The sequence below is a fragment of the Planococcus citri genome, chromosome 2 (genome assembly GCF_950023065.1).
Source record: "Planococcus citri chromosome 2, ihPlaCitr1.1, whole genome shotgun sequence".
In the NCBI taxonomy this organism is placed as follows: Eukaryota; Metazoa; Arthropoda; class Insecta; order Hemiptera; family Pseudococcidae; genus Planococcus; species Planococcus citri.
In genome coordinates this window covers 82564929-82586116 of record NC_088678.1, presented here as the reverse complement: position 1 = coordinate 82586116, position 21188 = coordinate 82564929, and the positions used below count along the sequence as shown (strand labels likewise).

Here is a 21188-nt window from a genome sequence, read left to right as displayed (position 1 = left end):
ATCTATACCTATTCTCGAATAAGTATTTTGACAAAGTTTTCAATGCTTAAGAAGGAAAAGAAAAAAATTCTGAGAATTTTCTTCACATCATTTTGTGTGTAGAAATACGTATAGGTATAGGTATTAGCTGGTACAAGGGTTGCGGCGCCAGGGTTTCCGCGTATACCTTAAAATGATGAATGGCTTGGCACCGAGGGAACCCTGAACGCGGTGTGTATATACTGTGTACTTGGTATGCAGATGCACCTTCTTCGCCTTAATTAAATGAAAATGGCGAAGAGTTTTTTTCATACGGTGGGCAGGAAACGGCGAATTTACCAACATTATTACCGCTTTTGAAGGGAATTTAAAAAAGCGTAAGATTGTTTCCGTCCGAGGCGAAGATAACGACGAATAGAACGCAACGTCGTCGAGCATATCGACAATTAAAACTCACAGCGTTATAGGAGTAAATATACTCGGACTTGAACCTTGACTTGTTGCTTAAATCAAATTAAGCCTTCTGAAGACAGCATTAACGGATACACCGAAATGGTTTCCATTTATCTTCAATTCTAATTGAAGTGACTAGTCAGAAACGCCTCGGTGCAACTGTCAACATCGGAATTCATTCGAATAGGGTTGTGGGTAGTGGGGAGTGGAGACGCTGCGGCATCTTGGCCATAGGCAATAGACCTAGGTACCATTACCTGCGAACCTGTGAGAACTTTTTTTCAATTTCAACGATGTGTTTACCGAACCAAGAGTAATCCAAAAATTCCCTCGACTGACGATGATGCTATAAATCCTTTCGAAATTATAATTTTCAGATTATAGTAATTTCTATAACCTTGGAAAATGATTCTTTTACACGTTGTTGTACCGGTTCTTTTTTGTATTTTCAATTATTTGAAAATGTCCTTATCGTCTTTTTTTTTCTGAAGGCGTTTGAATCAATCTGTGATCTATTTCGAAACCCATCACAATTTTTGGAAAGGTTATAACCCCAGTATAAACCATGAGAGATATGTCCAAAATATTATATTATTGTGATATTGTAGTGAGAATTTTATTATCAACAAAGGTGGGCCAGCATGTTTGTCTTAGAGGTATTTTATAAATTGTTCTTATCGCACGTTTTTGTAGTGTGAGAATTTGCTTGACATAAGAGGGCCGCGATTTTTGGAAAGAGCATAGTCGAAAATCCCCAAAACCAAATTTTCAGCTGCCCAAGTTCATTTTTCGATTTTTGGCGAATGTTTGAAAATTCAAAATTGACTATTTTGGTGATTTATGCTTTTTTTAAAAAGTACGTACTTGATCAATAAAAATGGTCAAAATAAGTCCCAAAACTAATATTAATTACCCAAATCCAAATTTTACCATTTCCAGCCATTCTGGAGCCTCCAGCGCGATTTTTCAATTTCTCCAGAATTTTTGAATTTGCTCCAGAAGGCGTGAATATGAAGTGGGGCAGCTAAAAATCGAGTTGTATATTACACTCGACCTGTTTAACGAGTTTGTCTACATTTGAGCCGATTTTGAGAGTGACACCTCAAAAGTGGCTTTTTGACCAGCTTTTTCATAATTAAAAAATCCAAAAAATCAAAAGATACCCGTTTGTGTGGAAATTTTTGAAATTCACGTGAATCGCTGTATTTTGTCCAAAACTAACCCCCCAAATCCAAATTTCACAATTTCTAGCCATTCTGGAGCCTCCAGTGCGATTTTTCAATTTCTCCAGAATTTTGAATTTGCTCCAGAAGGCGTGAATATGCAGTTGGGCAGCTAAAAATCGAGTTGTGTATTATACTTGACCTGTTTAACGAGTTTATCTACATTTGAGCCGATTTTGGGAGTGACTCCTCAAGAGTGGTTTTTTGACCAGCTTTTTCATAATTAAAAAATCCAAAAAATCAAAAGATAACCGTTTGTGAGGAAATTTTTGAAATTTATGTGAATCGCTGTATTTCTTTAAGAACTAATCCCCGGAGCGCAAATTTTACCATTTCCAGCCGTTTTAGAGCGAGAGTGACACCTCAAAAAACCACTCTTGAGGTGTCACTCTCAAAATCGGCTCAAATGTAGATAAACTCGTTAAACAGGTCGAGTTTAATACACAACTCAATTTTTAGCTGCCCAACTGCATATTCACGCCTTCTGGAGCAAATTCAAAATTCTGGAGAAATATGAAAAATCGCACTGGAGGCTCCAGAATGGCTGGAAATGGTAAAATTTGGATTTGAGTAATTAATATTAGTTTTGGGACTTATTTTGACCATTTTTACTGATCAAGTAAGTACTTTTAGAAAAAAAAACATAAATCGCCAAAAACAGTCAATTTTGAATTTTCAAAAATTCGCCAAAAATCGAAAAATGAACTTGGGCAGCTGAAAATTTGGTTTTGGGGGTTTTAGACTATGCTCTTTCCAAAAATCGCGGTCCCATTCAAATCGGAGTGTGACACTTCAAGAGGTTCTGGTTCCCTTGTAAGAAAATCTCGCTTTTGACTGAAAAATTGAAACAAAGTCTCTCATTTTTAACAAAGATTGTGAGAAAGTATCATTTTTTTGGCTACATGTGCCAAAAAGTCCTGTTTTTTGTTAAAATTGTAGGTTTCATCGTCACAAATTCTAGGTTTTTTGTAAAGAGAAATTCCAAAAAATCGGAAGTAGGTACTTTTTTCAAAAATCATCCAAAAGACTTATTTTTTGACAAAAAAAATGTCCAAAAAAATGTGGCTTTTTGACTATTGAAAAGTCTCGTTGTTTCATGTAAAATTTCCAAAAATTACGAAATAGTTTCGTTTTTTTTCCAAAAAAAAAAAAAAAAATGCAACCAATCCTCACTTTTTGGAAATAAATTGCAAAAAAATAATTTTTCTGCCAATGATTCCAAAAAATTGTTAATTTTTGCTAATACTGTCAAATTTTTTGCTTTTTAGCAAAACTGCTAAAGACTTTTACTACCTATTTTTATCAAAAATTATCCTAATGTCTCGCTTATTTGTCAGAAATTTCTAAAAATTATCGCTAGTGCAAAAATCGTATTTTTGCCAAAAGTTGTCCAAAAGACCATCATTTTTTTTAAATTGTCAAAATCTCGCTTTATTTTGTTAAAAATTGCAAAAAATTCTCATTTCGTTGCCAAAGATTGTCAGAAAGTCTCGCTTTTTCAATTTCATCAAAAAGTTTCAAAATAATTTTCAACTTTTCAAATTTAAAAAACAGAACATTCATTTTAAATTTTGTAATGTTCTGTTAATTTTTTTTGAGTGATTTTTTTCTACATTTGAAATCTTTTGCTCGCGTTTTGTCACTTTTTTGGTCTCTTTTTTAAGCTTTTTTTAGCAGCTAAACTTACTTTATTTTTGAAGAAAATTGAATACGAACCCTGTCTTTGTGTTTGTGAAGTTGACTTTCAGGAGATGCCAAATTGCCCATTGTATCATGAAAATGATGAAGATTGCATAAAGATCTTTCAAAGCTGTAACCAAAAATTAATGGAATATTAGAAAACAACAACTTGTTGATAAAGCATCTCAAAACTTGAGTAAAATGTTATTCATAAAAAAAATCTAATTTAATGACCACAGGGAGAAGCAATCAGGACATTTTTCATTTGAATCGTGTGTTGGATCGAATCATGATTCAAATTTGTCCCCATCACCCCTGCTAAATAATTTCTTTTTCAAGTAAAAAAAATTCCCTTGGTCCTCCGATCAGTATTTTTGATTTTTTGTAAAATTCTCATAAAAATGAAAAAATTGCAAAAAATTGTCCCCGACTTTAATTTTGGATTACCTTTCATCGTCAAAATTTCTTAAAACTCCCATAGGTACTGATCTTAAATTTTTTTTCGGTGATACTGGATTTTTTTTTTGTAAATTTTGTTAATGAAATTGAAACGTTTTCTGAGCTTCAAAATACTACTGTTTGTACATAAATTGAATATTGATTCCACAATTATTTTTAAAAAACACTTCTCAGCTTTCTCTGCTCAAATTAACACGTGTTTAATCAGTTAAGGCATACATCTGCAACCAGTTTCGGCTTTTTTGATTAATTAAGAGATCATTTTCGAAAGGAAATCGATGTTCAGTGATTAATTTGTGACTTATGTTCAAGCACATGTTGTAATTGGCTACCACAAAACATCCAACTATCCAAGAAGACCCATATCTATACTTGATGTGCTGACGATCGACTCGAAGAATGTCTCGATGCGGGGAAATCCCTTTCAAATAACTGATTCGTCTGGTGTTCGGGAAACTTGGATGGATGGTGGAAACTGGAAATTGTGACTAATTAGTGGAAGTAACCGACACAGTGCGGTATGGTGTGTTGCGGCTTCATCGGCGAGCCTGAGGCTAATTGTGATTCGCGGTGTATTCGAGTGATTTCCAATTGAATGCTAACGAAGCCGAAACGGTCCTCAGCTTCGTGTAAAAGAATACACGTTGACATAAATTAAACGTAATTCGTGGCGTTTCCTAAGACTCGTCGTCGTCGGTATATTTGTTGTGAACGACGAGTTGGTAAATGTTTTCATCGTCCAAGTCCTATACCAAACTCGACGTCGACGAGCGGAATTTTAATTTTATTTTCGGAGCTATGCCGATGAAATCTCCCGCATCAAAAACACCAGTAAGCTTACTACAGTGCCCACGACGACATCGACACAGAGGGTACCGAAATACTCCATCTAATATACTAACAGAGGCACAATATAGATACTGTGTTAGTGGTGAACGTGAAACTGAAACAATCGTTAATTTGCGCCAATTTCAGATCGAGTTGGTGTTGGGAAATATGTTGCGGAAGGTCACATATGTCTCGATGATAAACGGTCTCGCAATTATTTCTACTTTATTCGAAAATTATTTGTCGGTCGCCGACATAAAACGATAATTGATTTTATAACCACAACCAGCCTTTTTTTTAACACCTATTTACGACCTCGTAAGGTTTAATACGAGTACGACCCATACTTACTTCGTATAGGTAATAGGTATATGTTCGAAGAAATTCGACAGATATTGCGAAATTCAAATGGCCGAAACATTGAATGTCACGAGGAGAGCTCGAACTTGATCTTGATCTATGGATTTATTAGTTCCAACAAGATTAATAACGTCGATTCGTTGATTTGATCCGAGGTAAATGTGATTAAATTCGAGAACGGCTCGTTTTTGATCGCGATTTTTTGAAAAGATCAAGGTCAGAAGTCCCCGTCATAGAGATTTCAGCTGCCCAAATTGATTTTTTGGTTTTTGGCGAATTTTTGAACATTTGAAATCGACTATTTTCGGTGATTTATTATTTTTTTAAAATTTAAATGCTTGTTGAATCTAATATCAATTTCAACAAGCCGCATTTCGCTATTTCTGGCCATTCTGGAGCCTCCATAGTCCGGCATATGACAATAGGAGTAATTGCACCCCCCCTCCGCCGATCCTCCGGTACAACTCTAAGGAACATTTTAAAGCAAACTTGCCCAAAAAAAAGTTGGCCTTACTTACAAAATGGCGGCCATTTTGATTGAAAGGTTGGCCGAAATCGCAAATTTTGCGTTTTAACACAGGACTTCCACAGAATTTTTCAAACCTTACAAAGGTAGATCGAAAGATCATGCAAACATTTATCACCTGTCAAAATTTCAAGTGCTAAAGTGCGTTTTTCGATTTTTGGTGAATTTTTGAAAATTGAATTTAGGTCAAAAATGTGGGGAAAAAATCAAAATTTTACCAAATTGACCCAGAAAGCTGAAATTTGGGATATACCCTATTTTAGACATGCCAAATCGATTGGAAACGATTTCAACCGGTTTTGAGCAATTCTGGAGCCTCCACCAGATTTTTGAAACTCGAAATTCCCACAAAATTACATCAAATTGGAGTTGTAAAGCTAAAATTTATTCTAAAAACTACGCTACGAAGTACTGCAGGCGAATTTAAAGTCGTTTTGGAGCCTCCAGCGTTTTTTTGAAAATTCCTAAAGCCTCCAGCAGATTTTCGAAACTTTGAATTTTCGCAAAATTTCATCAAATAGAGATGGAAAGCTGAAACACTCCAACTTTAACACCCTCTGAAGACGACTTCAGGTGGGTTCAAGTCATTTTAGAGCCTCCAGCGATTTTTTGAAAGGATTATGACGTTTTTTTGGAAAATTGAAATTTCCTAAAAGTAGCATGGAAACTTCAAAACCATTTGAAACCACCGTGTAGTCTAGCTTGCCAACTCCATTTGATAATTCAATGTTGGAGAAATTTCAAGTTTCAAAAATCTACTGGAGGCTCCAGTAATTTTCAAAAAAGTCGCTGGAGGCTCCAAAACAACTTGAAATCCACCAGCAGTCAACTTCGTAGAGTATTGAAATTAATTTGCAGAATGAACTTCGACTCTCCATCTCCATTTGATGAAATTTTGTGAAAATTTCAAGTTTCAAACATCTACTGGAGGCTCCAGTAATTTTCAAAAAAATCGCCGGAGGCTCTAAAATGACTTGAACCCACCTGAAGTCGTCTTCAGAGGGTGTTAAAATTGCAGTGTAGAGTAAATTTCAGCTTTCTATCTCCATTTGATGAAATTTTGTGAAAATTTAAAGTTTCAAAAATCTGCTGGAGGCTCCAGAACTGCTCAAAACGGGTTGAAACCGTTTCCAATCGATTTGGCATGTCTAAAATAGGGTATATCCCAAATTTCAGCTTTCTGGGTCAATTTGGTAAAATTTTGATTTTTTCCATCATTTTTGGCCTAAATTCAATTTTCAAAAATTCACCAAAAATCGAAAAACGCACTTTAGCACTTGCAATTTTGACAGGTGATAAATGTTTGCATGATCTTTCGATCTACCTTTGTAAGGTTTGAAAAATTTCGTGCATGTCCTGTGTTAAAACGCAAAATTTGCGATTTCGGCCAACCTTTCAATCAAAATGGCCGTCATTTTGTGAGTAAGGCCAACTTTTTTTTGGACAAGTTTGCTTTAAAATGTTCTTTAGGATGTCCCCTTTAAGAAAAAACTTGTCCCGGAAGATCGGGGGGGGGGTGCAAATACTCCTACCTATATTGTCATATGCCGGACTACCAGGACGATTTTCAATTTCTCCAAAATTTTAAAATTCCTGCAGAAGGCACGGAAATCAATTGAGGCAGATGAAAATCCAGCTGTGGCTTACTCACGACCTTCAGCGTTTTTTTGTTTTTTTTTTTTAACCAGAATATATTTGAAAAAAAATACCAGAAATTGAAAATTTTTCGTTTAAAAGGAAATTCTATAAATTCGTACCTACGAATGACTGTTTCTTGCCCAAAACCGATCTGCCGAATTCGAATTTCGCCATTTTGAGCCATTCTGGAGCCTCCAGTGTGATTTCTAATTTCTCAAAAAGACTTGGAAATGAATTTTGGCTGCTGAACCTCGAGTTGTGGCTTATTCTCGATCTATTCAAATGGGTTTATTCACAGTTGAGCAGTGAGCTGACTTCCCGGTGGACATATCGTGGATATTTTTTTTACCAGTGGATAAACTTATTAAATTCGTCTAGAACTGTGGGTCAGAATCAAACGGAAGGAAGCTTCTGTTCTAGAAACGAACCGTTTGATCACGAACTTGAAGAAAAATCACTTCCAAAATTTAAAGGGTCTGTGGAAATAATTTCATCTTCTTCTAAACGTATCGTTCGTCGCGAATGATGTGATCAACTACGCGACGATCGTCGTCGATCAGTACGATTTAATGATTTAATATCGAGAAGCTGTCGGCTTTCCCAGCAACCAATAATCGAATAAGAAGAATGGTCGGATGCGTGTTGCGCGTTTTGTTTCGTCTCAGTTGAATAATTCTTCGTCTGCAGCCCGAAGTGATAAGTTTATCGACCTATGATTAAGAAGAGAAGACGAAGACGAAGAGATTTTTATTGCATGGGAATGAAATCTCTCAGAAGTCGAGCTCACGAGGTTTATTTTCATCTTAACGATATACGAGAAAGAGAAGGCGGTGGCGGCGTTATTATTTAGATGTTTAAAGACAATATGACCAGCGCTGCGGTGGCACTGGCAGCCGCATCCGCACACCAAGTGTCAGTATGGATGGAGAAGGCTGCGCTGATGAAAGACGAAGAAGAGCAGCATCGCGGTGCAGGCTGCAACATACTCTAGTGTTCTAGTGTAGTGTGTGCTGGAGCTGGAACTCATAGACGTACATCGTCATATACATACAATTCGTATGTATATGAATGTAGTCCAGCAGATCTACGCGAGTTAGCTTATACTCATACACATACACAAACACACGCACATACATAGGCTATACGATGTAACAGACATTTGTAAGAATACCTGGGCATTATTCTTTTGGTCCTTTCTGCTACCGCTGATGCATTAGTCACCCTATAAGCGGATAGCCTCTATTATAGTGAAACTGTTTGCTTTGAAATGCTATTAAAGCATATCTTTTAGAGGTTACAACGTTACTCGACGAAAGCGACTATTGTGTTTTGTATTCTGTGTAGTACCTCTCTACCTGTAACAAATGTAGCCGCCATCGCCACATAGCCCATCCTCTCTCTCTTGCTCAGTGACTCCTTCTCTCTTTCTATCTGTGTGTATCTAACCCTAGAGCCCGACATAGTGACAAACTCTCTCATAAGCTGACCTGTCCACATCTTATTATCAAGTGACGAAATTTTTCACTCTTCCTTCTTTACTTTACACTGCAGCTACCGATTCAATTTCACGTCACAAGTCTCCTCGAGTACAGTAATGAAATTAATCCTTGTCTGGTGGTATTTATAGGTGTTGCTAGGAGCTAAGTTATAGTATACGACTTCCTTGTTCGGGCTCCTTTCTCTTTTGACGTTTTGATTCGGTTTTATACGAATGCAGCTTTTATTGAATTTTTCATCCACCCACTGCCCAGATCTACATTTTATGTATATCTCAGGTATAATAAGGTTACCTATACAGTCCACGATTTGTTGACAAAAGAAAGTCGTTAGGACTTTGCACTTATAATAGATTGCGTCATTGTAAGACGGAAGAATGGTATTTGGACTTACATATTTGAATACGAATCTGTGCTGTATTGTACCTACTGTATCCTCAATTTGAAATATTCTCAGTCAGTTTCACCCTCTCATAACTCAGTTGTTTTTTTAAATAGCCCGTATAAATTGTGTGCAGATCGACGATCGTATACACACCTATGGTAATGGCATTCCCATTTTTATGAAAGCTTTACCTCGCTTATTATGAGGTAGTTTTTTTCATATTCTGATGCGAATGATGAATTAGAAATAATTCTCCTATACGAGGTATAGTATGTGTGCCCAAACTTTGTTATTAGTCCGGCATATGACAATAGGAGTAGTTGCACCCCCTCCCCCCCGCCGCTCCTCCGGAACAACTTTTTTCCTAAAGGGGACATCCTAAGGAACATTTTAAAGCAAACTTGCCCACAAAAAAGTTGGCCTTACTTACAAAATGGCGGCCATTTTGATTGACAGGTCAGCCGAAATCGCAGATTTTGTACTTCTACGTAGGACTTGCACGAAATTTTTCAAACCTTACAAAAGTAGATCGAAAGATCATGCGAAAATTTATCACATGTCAAAATTTCAAGGGCTAAAGTGAGTTTTTCGATTTTTGGGTGAATTTTTGAAAATCAAATTTACGCCAAAAATGAGGGAAAAAATAAAAATTTTACCAAATTGACCAAGAAAGCTGAAATTTGGGATATACCCTATTTTCGACATGCCAAATCGATTGGAAACGGCTTCAACCCGTTTTGAGCAGTTCTGGAGCCTCCAGCAGATTTTTGAAACTCGAAATTCCCACAAAATTCCATCAAATTGGAGTTGTAAAGCTGAAATTTATTCTAAAAATTAATTTTAATACGCTACGAAGTACTGCAGGTGAATTTCAAGTCGTTTTGGAGCCCCCAGCGACTTTTTAAAAATTCCTGAAGCCTCCAGCAGATGTTTGAAACTCTATTGTCATATGCCGGACTATATTGTTCATCGAAAACTCTATGTCAACTATAGTGATGGAAAACTGAAACTGAAACCTAAATACAGAGAAGAGCGGAATTGATTTTTGATGATGATAGGTCATTTTTTAAAATACATTTTCAAAATATTACGAATGTGGTGTGAAAAAGTTGAACGGAAACTGAAAAAAGCAAAACTGATTTTTGGTAGCTCATTTTTTCCAATAAATTTCCAAAATATTGCTAATTGGAGGGGGAGGGGTGATCTACAACTGAAACTGAATTAAGCAAAACTGAAATTCTAAAAACGAAAGAAAGTGAAAGTGAAAACTGGCAACTGAAAATAAAAAAAGTAAAACTAATTTTTATATTAGATCAATTTTTTCAATAAATTCCCAAAATATTACGAATTTGATGGGGAAAAAACTGAAACTGAAACTTGAACTGAAAACTTTTTTTTTCATATATTTAAAGCGTTTAAGTATAGGTACTGTTAAAAGGAAAACATCTATAGCATAATCTGAAAAAAGTGAAACTCATTTTTGGTAACTCATTTTTTTCAATAAATTTCCAAAATATTATGAATTTGAAGGGGGGAGGGGGGGTGAACTAACTGAAAACCAAAACAGAAAAAAGTGAAACTGAAAACTGAAACATGTTGTCATTAGTTAGGTCAATCTAATGTGAAATCAGCCTGGTTTTGAGTTTAGCCTCCCATCCCAGTTTTGCTCAAAATTTCTTTGCAAGTTCGTCAGTCGTCACGTTAGGAAATAAGATAAATCGCTCTAATTTACCCCCTCCCCCTCCCCCCTCTCACCCACCTCCTTTAAGACAAATTTTTTTCCAGCAGTTGAAACTTTTTGTCAATGCCGAACTTTGCAGATGTTTAATTTCTCATACTTTTACAAATTGAAGAAATTCCGTTTGCAGCGTTTCAAAAGTACATAATTGAAACTATAGTTTCAAAATTTTCAGAAGTTCAAACTTAAGCATTTTTTGAATGCTCAGTAAAAAAAAAAAAACAAAAAACAGGAAGAATGCATTTTTATGATATCTGCAATTATGAACTTTTCATGATGGGATTCGGTAGTCCATTATAGAGGGGGGAGGGCTGGATCAAATTTTTAGTTCGAATGTGGAAAAAATGGCAAGTATCATGTGATATGTCGTTTTATATGTTTTGAGAGCGCTGAATACGAATATCAACTCAGTTTTTTTATTCGACTAGTCCAACTCAGTATTGGTCTCTTTGATTTTACCATGAATGGTCAAAGTCTCGCTTTCTATGAAAAATAATAATATTTACTCTTGGCTGTCATCAAAATTGCCAAAAAGTGACGTTTCTTGCCAAAAATGTCAAAAAATTGTCGCTTCTATGCAAAAAATTTTCTTCTTTTTTTTCACATATTTCCTAAAAGTTCGCTTTTTGTTGTCTAAAATTGCTAACAAAAAAACTCGATTTTTTGCCGAAATAAATTGTCAACGTCCAACGTCCCAGTTTTGTTTAAACATTTTCCAAAAAAGTCATTTTTTCGGTCAAGAAGTTACAAAAAAGTCTCATTTATCGCAAAAAAAATGACAGGAAATCTCGCTTGCTGAAAAGTCTTGTTTTTTTTCTGATAAGCCAAATTTTTACTTGTTTTTGGAAAATTGTCAAAAAAATTTAAAAACAGCTTTGCCTTCGGCTGAAATTGTCAAAATGTGCTTTTTTCCCAAAAATTGCCAAAAATTCTTACTTTTAGGTCATAAAATTTCCAAAAAGTTGTGCTTTATTATCAAAAATTTGCAAAATAGTCTCAATTTTCCCATTGACAAGAAGTTTGGAAAAAATCCATTTTTTTCAGTAAGTACATATTTGCCAAAAAAAAAAAATTTTAATATTATTTTTTTTGAATGAAATGTTCAGTGTTCATGCCCTTTTTTTGTGATTTTTTTCCTAAATTAAAATGTTTCGTTCACGACTTGCAACTTTTTTGATAACGTTTTGGTTATTTTTTTCGGTTATTGAAGTTACTTTTTTTTTGAAAAAAAATTGAGTGCGAGCCCTGCTTTTGTTCTGAAACGCCACGAACAGATTATTTCCAAATTTGCAGCAGTCCGAAGCAATAAAATTCCAAGGTTGGGTATTTCGATGAGAAATTTCGACTTCTGCAAAAACAAACCTACCCCATCTGCCTCAAGGGGGCTTGGGTGATGGTTCAATATCGACCTCGAATCCTTCGATTCTTGGCTCCTTCGAGTTCTCCCCTGTCTACCACTCGTGGGTAAGGGCCACATCGATCGGTTAATATTTTTTACTCGAATCCACGACTTTGATCTTTTGATAGTTGAAAATACAAAGGTCCAATTCAACCATTTTAATCATTTAGAGAAAAAAATCATTAGCATAATATTGCCTTTGGAACATCATCTTTCCAAAGATATCAACATTATTCTACATTATACTTAATTCTGAAATGAAAATAAATGGACGGTACTAGCCTTTGGTATAACCGTGAAATTAAACGATAAAGTTTCTACGATCCGGATTTAAATGCTTAAATGACCTTTTTTTTTTATCGATCCGATATTTTTTTTCATCGATGAAATAGTCATTTTGAGAAAAGGTCTTTTCAAAAATTACTTTTATTGTGGCTCGATTTTTACATATTATTTAATGTGTGTAAAATGTAACAAAGCTATTACCTACGATTACAATGCCAGAATCTCATACAGGATATCACTTCCGTTATGTTCGGTTTCCGGAGCCTTTGTAGTACCGATAGGTTATTTGACATGTACCGCGAGCACTATTGTTGACAAGTCTACTCGATACGTGCTCGTGTGACCTTCTCTGGGAAACCTTCTACTCGGATGAATCAGTCTTTTCAATGGTTAAATTTTATAGATCGAGGTTCTTCATCCTTTCGCTATTCCCAAGTTTTCTATGGACAATGACATATCGAGACCCTGCCCAATGCCCATTAACCTAAACAAAACAAATGAAATGGGTTATTAAGTCGACTGTACAAAGTAATTTCTAGTTTTTGTCGTCGGAGATTGATTTTGATCTCCGATATCACTTCTCACTTCTCAGTCATTTAATGTATCTCTACAAATTCGAGAGCAAAGGATTGATTTTGAAAAATCTCTCTCACTCTCTCGACTGTTTCAATCGCAATCGTATTCAATTAACGAGAGAAGTTTCAAACAAAAGTGACGCAGTAGTTTGGGACTCGTCATTCCCAAGTATGTCGTTTTAATATCAACGACAACCACAGCGAGATTTTTTGTTTATTTTAATCAATCGACGAACTAATTACACGCTCGATTAATTAAAAATGGAAATAATGTGATGAAACTCTTTCGCGTGCCTTCGTCGCCATATCGACGCCGATTAAATTAACGCATCTCGCGTCGCGTGGAAGTTGATTACGTCGACAAAAATGCCAAGTTTTGAGGCGAATGCTTCGATCGAGGTACATCAAAAATCTTGTGTGAGCGAGATACACAGTATTTGGAATATAGGTATACCTATTTGTCGATGTATAATTAATTTTATCGACACAAAACTTAAGTTGGAAGCGAGTACTTTCACTTTTGTTTGAAACCGATGGCTCGTTGAAAGGAATTTCGTTGATCTATTATGACCCGAGAGAGAGAGAACGAGAGGAAGAGACTGTATTGTAGCAGCAGCAACAACAACACATATACAGATAGAAATTTTAATAGCTTATGGAATGAGAATTAACAGCAGAGCGTCGATGTACGCGCTCCATATGCGAGCTAGGCGGAGATTGCCGAGCAGAAAATATAATATAGGTCAATAAGATAACCATATTTGCATAATATTAATAACAAATTACCACTCGAATTTGACATTGCGGTAAATATGCAACTCAACATGGTTATGCACGAAGATAAACTATGGTTCCTGTAGGGGATTCGCGACTCGACAATGCGGCCGCTGCGCACCATAAGCCTGAGCACGCTTAACCTTGGCTCGATTGCGAAATTTTATTCTCTGTGCAAAATTTATAGCTATGTAATTTTCGTTTTGTTTTTTTGATTTCAGACTATAGCGATGGAAACGTTGTTATCCAATCCATAGCTGTTGGTAAGTCGAAGATACGATTTCTTGTCTATATTTATTAGCTAGTTTTAATTACTCGTACCTTACTGTCGATGAATTGAAAAATACGTATGCATGATTGCTATAACCAAAGAGCATGGATAGTTTCTCGAATTCACGAATTCGAACGCCCATTTCCCTGACAAATGAATTTTCCCAAACTGCTGACTTTACAAATTCAGATCACCCGAATGACCATTTTCCCCAATTGAAGAACTAGAATTCCTCTCATAACTCTTATTTTTCGTCAATTTTGTGGAGATAACATCACGAAGAAGGCCTCACAGTCCCCAGAACACTGCCAAAGAGGCATAATCCTGGATTTTTACGAAAATTGGCAGGAAAGCTTGCTTCGACAGGAGAAAAAAACTCACAATTTTTTCGAAAATGCCTCTTTTTTGTGGGCCCATTCTCCCCTCCAGAGGCATCTTTTTTCGGTGATTTTCAGCTCAAAATGAAGTTCTTTGATGAGCTTCGTCAATATCCGCCGACTTTTTTTTTTGACAATCCACCCTAATGTACCTAGTACCTACCTACAAACAATATTTTAATTTATGCACGACGCAGGCATCTGTATTCATGAAAGAAAATATCCAGAATGGTGATTTCGATGATAGTAAGAGCGAAAAAAATTGTGAGCATTGCCAAAGTCGAAGTTCGTGAGTTGAATTTCATAACTGAATAAATAACTTCAATATTCAGATTGCACAGTTTAAATGTATGTACCTAATGTCTGTTGTCAAGTATACCGACATTACTTATTATTTCGAGTGTAATTTCAGGCTTTCATACCACGGGGGATGTGAATATTCTTCCAAATATATATTTCCATTTTTTTTAGATCAAAAACGGAGAAAATATTTTTTAAATAGGTACCTAACCAAATTCAAAAAATATTACTGGGAATCTGAATCTCAGATGTACTGGTAGTAGTTCTTGGGTAAATCTTTTGCATAGAGTTCAATGAGAGCTCTAGCCTTTTTAGCAATTCTTTTTGCGAATGCCACTGGTTGAGTTGCTGTTTTGTTGAAGTACGCAAGATGTAGGTTGGTGCATCACTTTGTTATGATTTGAGAAAACAAGAAGTAATAAAATACGATGCACACTTCGAAATAAAACTGATGTATTTTGAACATACAATTTACAAACGAACAAATAGGTATGTACAGAAAATTAAATGGTAGAAAATTGCCATAATGCGAATGTTAGCGTGAAACGGTAATAATAATTGAAAGAATTTACGGATATTCGAACAGAAAAATATTACAAAGTCATTGGAGCTTTTAATTGACTTGACTAATACAATGTATCTGAATATTCAAAGAATTACCGGTATTTACGACGAAATAAACAATTACAGATAAAGACGCTATTTTACATTATTTCTAACACTTTCCCTAATTTGAGAATTATTGAGCAATAAATCTAAAAAGCTCTTCGGATCAAACATGAAGAATGTCAATCATGTCTTCTTGAATTTGGTCGATGTTGAAGATGCTTTGTTAGCGGCGATGAACTTGGATAAGCAACTCAATCAGCTACCTGGATCCACAATATCGCCATGTCAGCATTTTCAATGGGTATGCCAGTTGTTGAGTAATATGTACTCAGACATCCGGCAAAATCAGCATTGCTGGAACGAATCAGCTGTCTATCAATTGTACCAGACAAGTAACAAATTAGGCGTTTTAGACAGCCAATGTCTTCGATGGTTAGATTTTCCAGAGATCTCGATAACATGCTGGTTACATTGTGGCATGTGTCTCTGGTGACATAAAGCAGCTAGCTTGCTGCTGCTCGATGATCAATTGGAAACATCAGACATTGATGTCTGATCGCTTTCCTGGAGGCTTTCCTAGAGGTCTAAAACCTACATTCGGTGTATAGTTAGTGGCTATGGATTATGTCGAGATATCCATAGTATTTTTCAATTTGAAACGACCTTGGCTTTGAACAGCTTCCACTTACGTTTTTGGCGAAGCTTCCAATTCAGCCACATAAATCTCAATTTCAACGCAATTAGCGAGATCGTTGGGAATCTAAGATTTCAATCCATTTTAGCCGTGTAATAATCGCCATTTAGTCAAGTCTGTTTTGCGCACAGAATTGTCTTGACTCTTTCATTGATGGAATTCTTGTTAGCATCATCAAATTCTGTCATTCCTGAGCAGGGAACTATTAGATGATTTTGGCGAACATTTCGGAGTTGATCTGGTCGAAGTTTTCAGCGTAACAGGCGATGACTTCCACATAGAAGGTGCACTTTGCTTCGGTGTTGACGTAGTGCTTTTAGTTTCTTTCGCATCACAGATTTCAGTATCGTTATCATTATCAATCGGAACTAACAAATCTCGATTGAATCATTATAAATCTGATCTAACAAATCTAGATTGATTGGAATGGTAACTCGTTGGTCGCAATTTTGAAGTATCTTGTGGAAAGTAACGTCTTTAAAAATAACAAAGTCACGTTTCTCTGGAACATAAATTCAATATTGCTCTTCACCATCGTATCCAACAAGGTACCTAACCTTCGAGTACCTTTTTATCCAGGTGTCCACGTGACTGGATCAGAACATTGACTTAATACTTTGAATTAACAATTCAAAGATGTTTTATTCGCAGTGGTAAACCAAACCACAAGTCTTAAGGAGTTGAACTGTTGATCGATGATTTGCCTACTTGATTTAGCAAATATGCAGCAGCGGTAACAAGTTCAGCCCAGATTTTGACTAGATACATAACATCTGGATTGGAAAATTTGAGTGTTTGCACCATCTCAACAATCGTACTGCTTTTGCGTTCAACAGCTTCAGATTGCGCTGATAATTGTTGATGAACCCCAAATTCTCTCAATACTGAATGTACCGCTTCGTTATCAAACTTGCCTTGGTTGTCAGACTGAAATTCCAACACTTGATGACCTAGACAGTGAGCTTTGTATAGTACCTCTCGAATGCAATGAGATACTATGATGGTGGTTTTCTTCTTCTCAACAAAAGTGTGATGATAATTTGAAAAATTATCTTCAATTACTCTGAGATATTTGCGACCACCGAAGGAGCAATCAAATGGCCCGCAAACATCACCAGATAGCAGCTCTCCAACTGCTCTGGTAGATAAACATTTTCCGAACGTTTTGGGATGAGCTTTCTCAAACTGGCCCAAATCTGCAAGTTTAGCTGGAACGTAAGTAATTTTCATCAACATGGGCCCATCGTTCGCGATAAAGCTGCACAATTTCGCTGCTCTCAACAGCATTCATCTGCGGTTCTGGCAAAATGATCTCGAATGACGCTTTGAAAAGAGAACCACTTTCTGATCTTGAACTGGTGAACATGACGCGATTATCTGCCTCGAATTTGCAGAATGTTTGATTCGAATGAAACTTGCTCTCATGCTTCCATACTCACTCTCTATGGATGATTTCGATGGTGGATGATCGACACTTCGTGGCATATTCGACGATGTAGGTTTCAAAATATAGTGGGTGTTGACTGGGTTATGCGAGAACATAATAAACTAGTAGAATCTGCTTTTTCTAATTGAATATAAAATAAAAGTAAAACCGATAAGAAGATAGGCAAAGACGTATCGATATTTTCGTGTAATAATTGGTGTAAGGTATGCGTATCGTATAAAAGTTAGTAAAAGATGCAGACGACGATCAGTGACGATCGATGGATGGATGGATCGTCGTACAGCTTCATACTAAGCACGATGTGATACCCCCTGTCTTCGCGATGAATATTAAACCGAATCCGAATCATTTTTATCGCTACTTCATTAATTTGAGTATAGGTATATGCAGCGTGAGTTATCTTCGAATTGAAGCAGCTTTAAGTCCCTACTACTCGTTCTTTGTGCATGTAGAGACCCAAGTCTACGTAGGTATGCAATAAACTAAAATAATAAAAGTAGCTCGACGCGCATCGTCGTATCATTGCGCAGATGACTGGAGGGCCGGAGGGCTGGAGGTATCTATCATAGGAATAGCTGGGTACATTGTGGTAATGTTTTTACTTTTATCGTGACAAATACACTGTTGAAGCTGCGAGTTAGAATAATCTTTTCCAATAGATTATAAAACGATATGAATCATTATTAGGATAAGCATTAGGTTAACCAAAACGTCTATAAAAATGTTCCAGCATTAACAATATAAACTGTATGTACCACTATACGTATTACGTACGTATGTATAACCTGAAAGGAAACCAGTTTTCGTGAGAAAATGCTCGTCGTCCAAGTTTTTTTTTTCCTCCTTCATTTAGAATAATTAACCCGCGCAACTCTTGCATTTGTATTTTTTTCCTTACCATTATGATTGCTAATCACTTCTCGAGAGGAGAATTATGGTTTATCCGGTGTATGTGTAAGTATACAAGCGCGCTGAGAACCTACACCCTTAAACGATCCAGCTCTCTGAAGGTAGACTTACGCGCGAATATCTCTCAAGGCATCGCTCTGTATAGTCTGTACTCTGTACCATTCCACGCGTGACTACGAGTTATTAATTAAGAGTAGCCGAGGCGCACGATCCAAATGGGCATCTGCGGTTTAATGAGCTAAGCGATTTGATTTTGATATTACAGTGACATAATACGATAGGTTGTTGGGCAGAAGTGGTATATCCGAAAACTTTTCTCCACCGAGATAAAATGAGAGAAGCGCTGACGGGTGTCTTTCTAGGTGTATGAAATTTGCATATACGAGTATCTCTGTGTATACTTTTACCTATACGTAAGTACGTGTAAATTTAAACGTGCGAAAGGCGTACCACGAAACGCTAAATAGCCCATCGATGACGTTTTTTTTTTTTCGCCTCGAACAATTGGCATAGATTTTTCTTATTTACATATTTACACGCTCGTTAACGCGAGTTCGAGTAAATTATCGCTATTTGCAAATCGACGACGTTGTTTCGAATACAATGATGTGATTTTAATTATGTACCTATACCTACCTAGGTATATCGTGAGTTTGACAGCATGCAGCCGAGGTAGGGTACCTTTTACCTATCTGTAATACTACGTGAAGTTTACTTACATTTTTGCTCGAAGAAATGATAGCAAAAAGTAACTATGATTTCAGATCGAATTTCCATTTAATATGAGCTTATATTGGGTTACCAGTACCACTCTATGATATATGTACTTATGCAGTCATCTGAACTAAACTTTTTATTTAAAAAAATTGGTATCTTGATCTGCAAATAATTGATGGAAGGGGAGGAGTCGCTCACTTTCGCCTCGTATTCAATTCCCATGGTCTTTAAGAATTGAAAATTTTCAGCGAGGATTCCACGTTATCCTTTGGGAATGATCAAGAAAACTTCTACAACATGTATATAACATAATTTTTTTTTTTGAAAAAAATCACTTCTTTTTTCACCACCTATTTCCAAACACATTTTTGGAAAGCTCTCCACTCGCGACCCCAATTTGATATTTTGAAATGAGTGCTAATAAAATCGATGTAAAAATGATTCAAAAATGAGCAAAACTGATAAATTTCCAACATTTATCCAAAAATGCTGAAAATGACGTGAAAAATTACAATTTGAAATTGTCAAAAAAAAATTTACATGGTATTTAAAGGAACTTTTTAAAGAAAGAAATCACTACTTTTTTCACTACCCTTTTTCTAACCAAATTTTCAAAAAGATCTCCACTCGACCTCCCCCCCCCCCCTTCATACAAAAAAAATAACAAAGTCGAATTTTTCACTGAAAATTTTTCAAAAAAAAATTGGGAGAAAATTTACAATTTCATCAAAAATGAACTTTTTTTCAATAATTCGAAGGTTTTTGTTGCGAGTTTGAATTTTTATAATTTTTTTACTACCTTTTTGACTAAATTCGCTACTTTTTTAAATCACTACTTTCACTACCTGTTAGATACCCTGTAACCACGAATGGGTTGTTCCATATAAATCAAATCAGCCTGCAGATTTTTGGGTTTGCGTCTGCTAATTTACGTCAATTTTTGTTGCAGAATCCTCATATTTATAGGAAAGAAGGAAAATAGCCCAATCTCCTTCTTTGGAACAGATGGGGGTGTTTTTTTTCAGAATAGTTGGTTCAACAGCAGACAAGCTGGCAATATTTCAAGTCAGATTTTGTACCCTTCTATATTATAGACATAGAGATGAGGGAGGAAATTACCGAGGGATTGCACAGTTAGGTACTACCCAAAAGTGGCAAAAAACCATGAATTTTCCTAAAATAATCCTACTTAGGACCTCTGGCTCATCATCATGAACGCCTAGGGGAGCTCAAAATTTTTCTGGGTGTAATCTCCCACTCGCTACCCAACCAGTTTTAGGAAAAATGGCCCAGTCCCAAATGAAAGTATTGCCGTCAAAATCCAAGACCACCTTTGAGGTTCTGTTGAGCGGTTGAAAATTTGCAAATCGGTCATTTTTGAATATATAGAATTCGTGCTTTGAAAATTTTTTCTTCGCAGATATTTCGCATTAATTATGCCAAAAGTTTGAAAGATATCATTAACGGAAGAGAGGAAATATTTTGGAACGCACCGGTACCAATTTTGTGGTCATTATTTTGAACTTCAAAAGGTCAAAAAAATTTCATGAATTTTTGGCAATTTTTTCGATTTTTTGAAAGTGGCAATAATGATCGAAAAATTGCCACCACTACGTTCCAAAATATTTTCTCAGTTTCGTGAATCATATTTTTTAAAATTTTGGCATAATTATTACGAAATATTTTTCAAAAAATGTTTCCGTAGGTACTTCAATAAAATTTCTAATGAGCATATTTTTTCGGCGGAGGTGGCGCTTCACGCAAGGAGAGCACCCAAACAGCTTCGGAGATGGAAAATATTCGAATAAAAATCTAGATTTTTAAAATCGTTTTCTGCAATAGTCGGGGAGCCCACTAAAGGATAAATTGTACCCCCCCCCCGGTCGATCCACCGGGGCATTTTTTTCTTAAAGGGGGAGTCCTAAGGAACATTTCTAGCCCTTGTACTAAAAAAAAAGTGTCTCTACTTACAAAATGGCTGCCATAAAATTTATTGGCTGAAAATTTCTAAATTCTGATAGTACCTATCTACTGAAAACATTCATCTCTACGAAGCAGATTGAACC

General features: G+C 36.1%; 1 long non-coding RNA gene across 1 annotated transcript in view; it reads left to right on the top strand.

The window, feature by feature from the left end:
* The first annotated feature begins 14014 nt into the window (after nt 1-14014).
* Nucleotides 14015-21188, top strand: part of LOC135838067 (uncharacterized) — a 131255-nt gene continuing 124081 nt past the window's right edge. The window contains exon 1 of the long non-coding RNA XR_010557314.1: nt 14015-14061. This is a non-coding gene — a long non-coding RNA (uncharacterized LOC135838067). The remainder of the gene's footprint in view (nt 14062-21188) is intronic.